The following is an 8,037-nucleotide window of genomic DNA, read 5'->3' on the forward strand; positions in this document are numbered from 1 at the left end:
CCACTTTACATTATCTTTGACTGTTGAGTCGATGATTTCTATGGAATCTTCTGCTCCTGAGATTCTCTCTTCTATTCCTTGTATTCTGTTGGTGATGCTTGTATCTACGGCTCCTTGTCTCTTCCTTTGGTTTTCTCCACCCTGGGTTATTTCCATGTGTTCTTCCTTATTGCTTCTATTTCCATTTTTAATTCCTTCAATTGTTTTATTGTGTTTTCCTGTAATTCTTTCAGGGATTTTTGTGATTCCTCTCTATAGGCTTCTACTTGTTTATTTATGTTTTCCTGGAATTCTTTCAGGAATTTTTGGGATTCCTCTCTATAGGCTTCTACTTGTTTATTTATGTTTTCCTGTGTTTCTCTAAGGGAGTTCTTCATGTCTTTCTTGAAGTCCTCCAGCATCATGATCAAATATGATTTTCAAACTAGATCTTGCTTTTCTGGTGTTTTTGGATATTCTGTGTTTGCTTCTGTGGGAGAATTGGGCTCTGAAGATGCCATGTAGTCTTGGTTTCTGTTGCTTGGGTTCCTGTGCTTGCCTCTCGCCATCAGATTTTCTCTAGTGTTACTTTGTTCTGCTATCTCTGACAGTGGCTAGACTGTCCTATAAGCCTGTGTGTCAGGAGTGCTGTAGACCTGTTTTCCTGTTTTCTTTCAGCCAGTTATGGGGACAGAGTGTTCTGCTTTCGGGTGTGTAGTTTTTCCTATCTACAGGTCTTCAGCTGTTCCTGTGGGCCTGTGTTTTGAGTTCACCAGGCATGTCGCTTGCAGCAGAAAAGTTGGTCTTATGCGGGTCCCGAGGCTCAAGTTTGCTCGTGGGGTTTTGCTTATGCGTTCTCTGCGGCAGCAGCAACCAGGAAGATCTGTGCCGCCCTTTCTGGGCGCCCCCGTGCACCAGGGTCCCAGATGGCGTTAGGTGTTTTCCTCTGGAGTCAGAGATGTGGGCCGATTGTTGACTCTTCTGGTTTCCCAGGCATGTCTGCCTCTCTGAAGGTTTAGGTCTCCCTCCCAGGGGATTTGGGTGCAGAGAACTGTTTATCCAGTCGGTCCCTTCAGGTTCCCCGTGTTCCCCTTTTAAAGAAGGAGTGAAACATTCAAATTTTGGTCATCCTTCTTGAGTTTCATGTGTTCTGTGTATCTAGGGTAATTCAAGCATTTGGGCTAATAGCCACTCATCAATGAGTGCATACCATGTATATTATTCTGTGATTGGGTTACCCCACTCAGGATGATATTTTCCAGCTCCATCCATTTGACTATGAATTTCATAAAGTCATTGTTTTTGATAACTGAGTAATAGACCATTCAGTAGATGTACCACATATTCTGTATCCATTCCTCTGTTGAAGGCAATCTTGGTTCTTTCCTGCTTCTGGCTATTATAAATAAGGCTGCTATGAACATAGTGGAGCACGTGTCTTTGTTATATGTTGGGGCATCTTTTAGGTATATGTCCAAGAGAAGAGTAGCTGGGTCTTCAGGAAGTGGAATGTCCAATTTACTGAGGAACCTCCAGACTGATTTCCAGAATGGTTGTACCAGTCTGCAATCCCACCAACAGTGGAGGAGTGTTCTTCTTTCTCCATATCCTTGCCAGCATTTGTTGTCACCTGAGTTTTTGATCTTAGCCATTCTCACTGTTGTGAGGTGAAATCTCAGGGTTGTTTTGATTTGCATTTCTCTTATGACTGAAGATGTTGAACATTTCTTTAGGTGTTTCTCAGTCATCTGGCATTCCTCAGCTCTGAGTTCTTTGTTTCATGTGAACCCCATTTTTAATAGGGTTATTTGATTGCCTGCAGTCTAACTTCTTGAGTTCTTTTAATATTTTGGATATAAGCCCTCTATCAGTTGTAGAATTGCTCGAGATTACCTCTGATATCTTTGCCTATTGTGGTCTAGGGAAGCACGATTCTGGGCCAACGCACCAAAATGTTGTAGACCCTGTCCTGGCCTTACCCCAGGAGTGCAACCCACAGAGCATAGATTGACTAAGTGACCAGTGCTATAGCCTAAGGGTATAAGGTTTTAATCCACATATGTGTGGTTGCTCATCCACATAGGGAGAGGCAACCCAAACCCAAAAAGCACACAACTTTTATTCATTACAGAGGGCAGACTTCAGCAACAGTGTTAGCTGGCTTATTCTCATTGGTGGTACACAGGACAAAGGATCTTGTCTGTCCTACTCAAGGGGCAGTTCTTGCCTCAGTTTGATATTTTCCTCATCCAGTGCTACAACTGGCCTTGGTGAATCACTGGGAAAGGGCTAAGTTGGCATGTCCCTTGGCGGAGAGGTGAACTGGGTGGTCGGCCAGGATCAGGATGACATCCTGTGGTCGTTACCCGAATTTACCACAGGGAAGAATAAAGAGTCTTTCTGAGAACATTTGTTTTGTTTTGTCCTAATTAGCTTGGCCTTGGTCTGTGAGGCCTGGTCATTCTTTTTTTTTTTGTTTGTTTTTGTTTTGTTTTTTTTTTCCTGATTGGCACCATTTATTATTCATCTCAGCATTTATGTAAGCGAATGAGGTAAGTTCATAGGGACTGGCAGAGTGGCACTGAAAATGTAAATGAGGTCCCCAGCCCCATTGAGAAGATGTCAGAGGGAGACAAAGGCTTCTACTGCACACTGGGACTTAGTGCTGGGAGCTTTGGAGACTTAAAGGCGAGCAGAGGAAACAGCGTCTTCATTTGGGTCATGTGGATGGAGATCTATTCTTTAAGTCATGAGAGCATATTCCAGACAGAAGCATCTGTAGGCTTCACTTTAGTAGTTGTTTTATGAAGGAAGATTATACTGTAAATGCCACCATTTGTTTAAGGACTGAACAGTGTTTTGGGAATCTTTGTTCAGAAAATGATATCCTGAGTCTAGATGTAGCAAGGCAATGGTTGCAAGGTGTGATGACTAGTCCTGGTTTTCAACTTGACTACTTCTGGAATGAACTACTACCCAGAAATGGATTGATCCACATTTTGAGGCTGGAAGACACAGGTTTCTGACCTGGATCTTGACATAGAGATCTTGAGGCATAGTGGCCATGAAAAGCTTACGGCCTGGTCATTCTTGACTCAATACCGTGATCACCAAAACTACCATCATATCACTTGGCATTCTGACATCAGATGTATCTCTCAGAAAGGTCACAAGTTTGTCATAGGCATCCTGACCACCAGATATATTTCTCAAAACCTTGTTTTTACAGCTTTGCTTCTCATATCTCTGAAACTATGAAACTTTATTTCATCAGCATCAATTCTCTTCTTCTCCTCTTAAATATAAAGCCAGAGACACATGGCTAAAGCTGCTGAGTTCTGCTTGCAGGAACTGGAACATGGACCTTTTACTCTATTATACTATCACTAGCTTCCACTTTTCTAACTCCTTCACTGTCTAAACTTGGCTGTCCTGGATATTGCTCTGTAGATGACCATGAATTTAGACATCTACATGCCACTCTCCTGGGATTAAAAGTGTGTACCACCACACCTGTATTTAAGCTTGGCCTCACCTAGAACTTGCTCTGCTCTAGTCTGGCCTTGAAATCAGAGCTCTGCTTGTCTTTGCCTACTAGGATTAAAGGTTTGTAGTAGGTTGCCTGGAGGTAACTTAGTTGGGTGGGATCTTTCTCCAAGGTCATTACTTCCTTAATTAAACAATATCCTTGAACACAGGATTCAGCTCCATTTCACTTCCTTTTATTCCTTTAATACTCAAATCACATAATTTGTTTCCTCCTTTTTCAACTTGCTTTTCTCATTAAAATGCTCTTTGTAACAGTGAATTTTAGTAACCGTACAAGAGAAGTTACACTAGGCTGTTTTGAGTCTTTCTTTTTCAAGGAAATTAATCTAAATCCTTTCACCTTAACCTCAGGCAGACACTTCAGACAAGGGCAAAAAGTGGCCACATTCTTCACCAAAATACCACACAAGCAGCCTTTATAGCAGATACAGAAATTCTCCTCTAAAACCTCTTGGGCCAGGCCTGCACAATTCAAATTACTCTCAGTAACAAAATCTTCCCCATTACTACTAAGATGGTCCATTAAGCCCCATTTAAAACATTATATGGCTTTCCAAATCCAAAGTCTCCACATCTATATCCCCCCTAACAAAAGCTTGGTCAGCCCTATCACAATACCCAGCTCCTGGTACCAACATCTATCCTAGTTAGGGTCAATTGCTATAAACAGACACCATGACCAATGTAAGCTTTATAAATGACAACAATTATTTGGAGCTGGCTAACAGTTTCCAAGGTTCAGTCCATTATCATCAATGAGGGAGTATGGCAGCGCCACAATATCCAGGCAGGCATGGTGCAGGAGGAGCTGAGTTCTACATCTTTACCCTAAGGAAGCCAGGGACACAATCAGCATCCTCAGGTAACTAGAAGGAGGTCATCCAAGCCCAACCCCACGATGACACACTTCCTTCAACAAGGCCATGCCTTCTAATAGTGAGAGTCCCTGGGCCAAGCTTATGCAAATCATCACAAATGGAAATATTTTATTCAGCACTTTCACACCCTCTTGGTCAAAATGGAACTGTGCTCCTTTTTGGTGAAGAAATGTTTTCCATCTGGGAGTATGGGCATTCAGAAATAACCATGAATGCATCCGATTTATTACAAAATCAAACTTTCTTTGGCTAGACCTGGATAGGTCGTGGTGGCTGTTCCGCCGTACCCATATTTTTTTTTACTTGAAATTGGTCCCAGTGCTTGTGAAAAGACAGAATTTTGTGCCCTGTGCCCACCAAAAACTATCTGGCTTTCCTCTCCTTCTTTAAGTTTACCCAAGGCATGGAATGGAGCTGAGCCACAAGGCTCTCAGTCATATCGTTCTTGTTCTATAAAGTTATAGGCCGTTGCTTACCAGCAAAACAATCCAGGCACTGAAGTTCCTGACAGATATCAGGGTCTGTTTGTTGAAAAAAAAAAGCCAAGCTTCCCACTGACAATTTTCTCTCATTTCTAGGTCTGAGAGAATGTAAATCTTATGGGATTCAAACAATTCTTTTTAAATATTCTGTAGAGTTCTCATTATTTCACCTGGTTACCATAGTCAAATTTATAGGCCAACTTGATTGAAGCTTCCCTGAGGCTCAGCCAACAGAATCTGGTAGTAGACACATATACTCTCCCTACCTTCAACAGCCTTAAAATCCCAGTTGGGTATGGTCAAAGTTAAGGCTGTATCAATATTTGCCTGGACTTGTGTGGGCAGACCATTTACCTCTGGAACCAATTTCCAAGCTTTTCCAACAATTATCTCACTTTGTTCAGTTGTGAAACGAACCTGGAACTGTTGTTGACACTCATCCCAGGTGGGTTTATGAGTCAACCTGATTGAATCTAAAAGATATAGGGGATCTTTTGGAAAATGGAGGGAGGGGATCTACGACTTACAATTATAAAGGACAGTACTGGTCAATGGTACATAGGACACAAACTGTCTCCCCTGTACATCTGGGAGTTCAGAAGACTAGAGGAGTAAGGTCATAGTAGAGTCAATCTCTCTGGGCAGTATCGCATGAATGTGTGTTGAACTCATATTAGGTAAGGACACTAATACTCATCAAATTAAAAATGCCTAAGCTGTCATTTCAATTCTCACTATGTGTGCACCAAATCAAAGGCATCAAAGTATAGCAGCAGCCATTAAAATCTCCCCATCAAAAAATGCCCAGGATGATAATTTTCACCTGTTAATCTAAGAGGTGTTATGGCACATATTCCTCAAATCATTTCACAAAATTAAAAAAAGAAGGGATATTTCCCACTCTATTTTATGAGAGACTACAGTTACACTGATATCTAAAACAGAAATCAATTTAACTTATGGACTCATGCAAACATAATCATTAAATAATTACAAGAACACATTAAAAATATCATTAACAAAAACAAAGTAGGCTTTGTCTGAAGGTGAGTAAGGGTGGTTCAATATGCAAAAATCAATAAAATTCAATTGACCACATAAACTAACTGAAAGAAGAAAAGCAAAAGGAAACAAAGAAAAAGCAAAAAACATGATCATTAAACTGGATCAGGACATGGACTTTAAGAAGCGATCCCTTAATGATAAAAGTTCTCCAGAGATTGGCACAGAGATTATGGCTAAATATAATAATGATAATATAGAAGAATCCCGTGTCAAGATCAACTTAAATGGGGAGAAACTCAAAGCCAGTATACAAAAGCAAAGGTAAGTCAAGGTTTCTCATTCTCTTAAGTAGACTCAATATAAGAATTGAAGTCTTAATTAGAACAATAAGGCAACTGGCAATTAAGAGGACAAATACAGTAAAGTTGAAAGAATTTTTATTTGTGGATAGATAATACACATGAATTAGGTGGAAACTTTACATGTCAGTTAATGCATATGTTAGGTCACATATTCTGTTCAGTCCAATGCAAACAGGTTTCTCCAAAGAAAGTCAGTTAGGCTCTGCTTCAGGCCCGTTGAATGCCAGTTCCAAGACATCAGACAAGAATAAGACAACATCAACAGGATAGATGTCAGGTAGAATGTCCAAGACCCTAGTGCTGCCCTTTCCCTACACACCATTTTGAAATATCACAGCTGTATTAAATCCATAGCCATCATGCTATCTTGCCCCAGATTCACTGTAAATGTTCCAGCAAAACTGTGATCTAAACAGACATCATTGTTAAAAACACTAGTTGTAGCTGTTAAAAGCCAGGTGTAGGTCATATCTGTCAAGCTCCTAAAATACCTTTCGGTGTTTGAGTGAAGGCTCCAAGGAAAAACACTGTATAGAAGCCAGGGAGAGAAATGCTTCCTCTGCCAAGTGGGGATGTGACTCCACCATTGACTTCCACTCCAAGGTCTTAGAGACTTCAGAAGCATGAAGTATAATGAAATCCATGACCCTAGTCTTCAGGTGCTCTGTGCTGTGGAGGTCAGCCAGGACCGGAGTTGGTAGAGCATTCTTCACAGAGAGGTTCCTGAACAAGTGATCCTCACACATGACCTTCAAGTCCTGCAGGTCATACATGTAAGCAGCTGCCATTGAGTGGCTGTGGAGGTGTGGTGCCTTCCCTGTGTAAATGAAGGCCATCATTTCCTTAAAGACTTGCAGGTGAATGTCATGGATCTCAATGATGTTTGTTAGGCTCTCCACCATTTCATGTTCAAACATGGCTCTGAAAACTGGAGAGCGAGCTGCTAGAATGGCCTTGTGAGCTCTGAATTCCTGGCCAGCTACCACCAGGCTGCAGTCTGTGAAGAGGGAATTTTCTTACAGCTCTCCTATGTCATCAGCCAACATCTGCCTTGGATCCTTGTTTGCAGGTGCCATGTTATGCCCAGGAGTGCTAAAGGAGGGTCCCACTATGGACACCTTACAACACAGGATGAGCTGGTCTTCAGTGAGAAGCCAATGCCTAAGGGAGAGGAGGAAATCTCGAAGGATGAACTTTCTCAATCCCCATTGTTGTTTTGGACTAAAGCTTAAAATATTTGGGATCTCTTTAATTTGATGTTTCTCTCCTTGGGCATTTATGATCCAGAACTGCACCTTTGCCAAAACTGGGCTCTTTGGACAACTGTGCAAACCCAGGGAAACAGACAGGTAATCTTTGCTTTCTTCATCAACACCATTTGGGAATATTCTCAAACACCATTGTACTTCTTCATTGGCCTCTAATGAGAACACTGGGCTTGTAATATTTTCCCGAATTACATCCATGCAAAATGAAAAGTTGCTAATGATCAACTTGTAGCAGAATTTCTGAACACTGATATGTGTGTAACCACAAATCTTGGCTTCCAGGTCGCCTGACATGTCTTCTGGAGGTAGTTTGGAGGTTAAAGTTGATCTGAAAGAAAGTAATAGAATTTACTCAGTCCTTGTAAGATACAATTATAGATACCATTTAGATTTTATTTTCATTTTCTGCTAAATTGCCCCTTTTATATAGTTGGAAATGTCTATTTCTATGTATTCTATGTAGGTTCTGTAGGTTTTCATATTTGTTCTACCAAAGATAAAACAGACCCACTAT

The 8,037-nt window shown here is 41.1% G+C and overlaps 1 pseudogene; it reads right to left on the minus strand.

Annotated features, from left to right (window-relative positions):
• Window positions 1-6,737: 6,737 nt before the first annotated feature.
• LOC134485748 (TD and POZ domain-containing protein 2-like) lies at window positions 6,738-7,817 on the minus strand (annotated as a pseudogene).
• Window positions 7,818-8,037: the final 220 nt, after the last annotated feature.

This window comes from Rattus norvegicus, chromosome 2 (genome assembly GCF_036323735.1).
Source record: "Rattus norvegicus strain BN/NHsdMcwi chromosome 2, GRCr8, whole genome shotgun sequence".
Taxonomy (NCBI): Eukaryota; Metazoa; Chordata; class Mammalia; order Rodentia; family Muridae; genus Rattus; species Rattus norvegicus.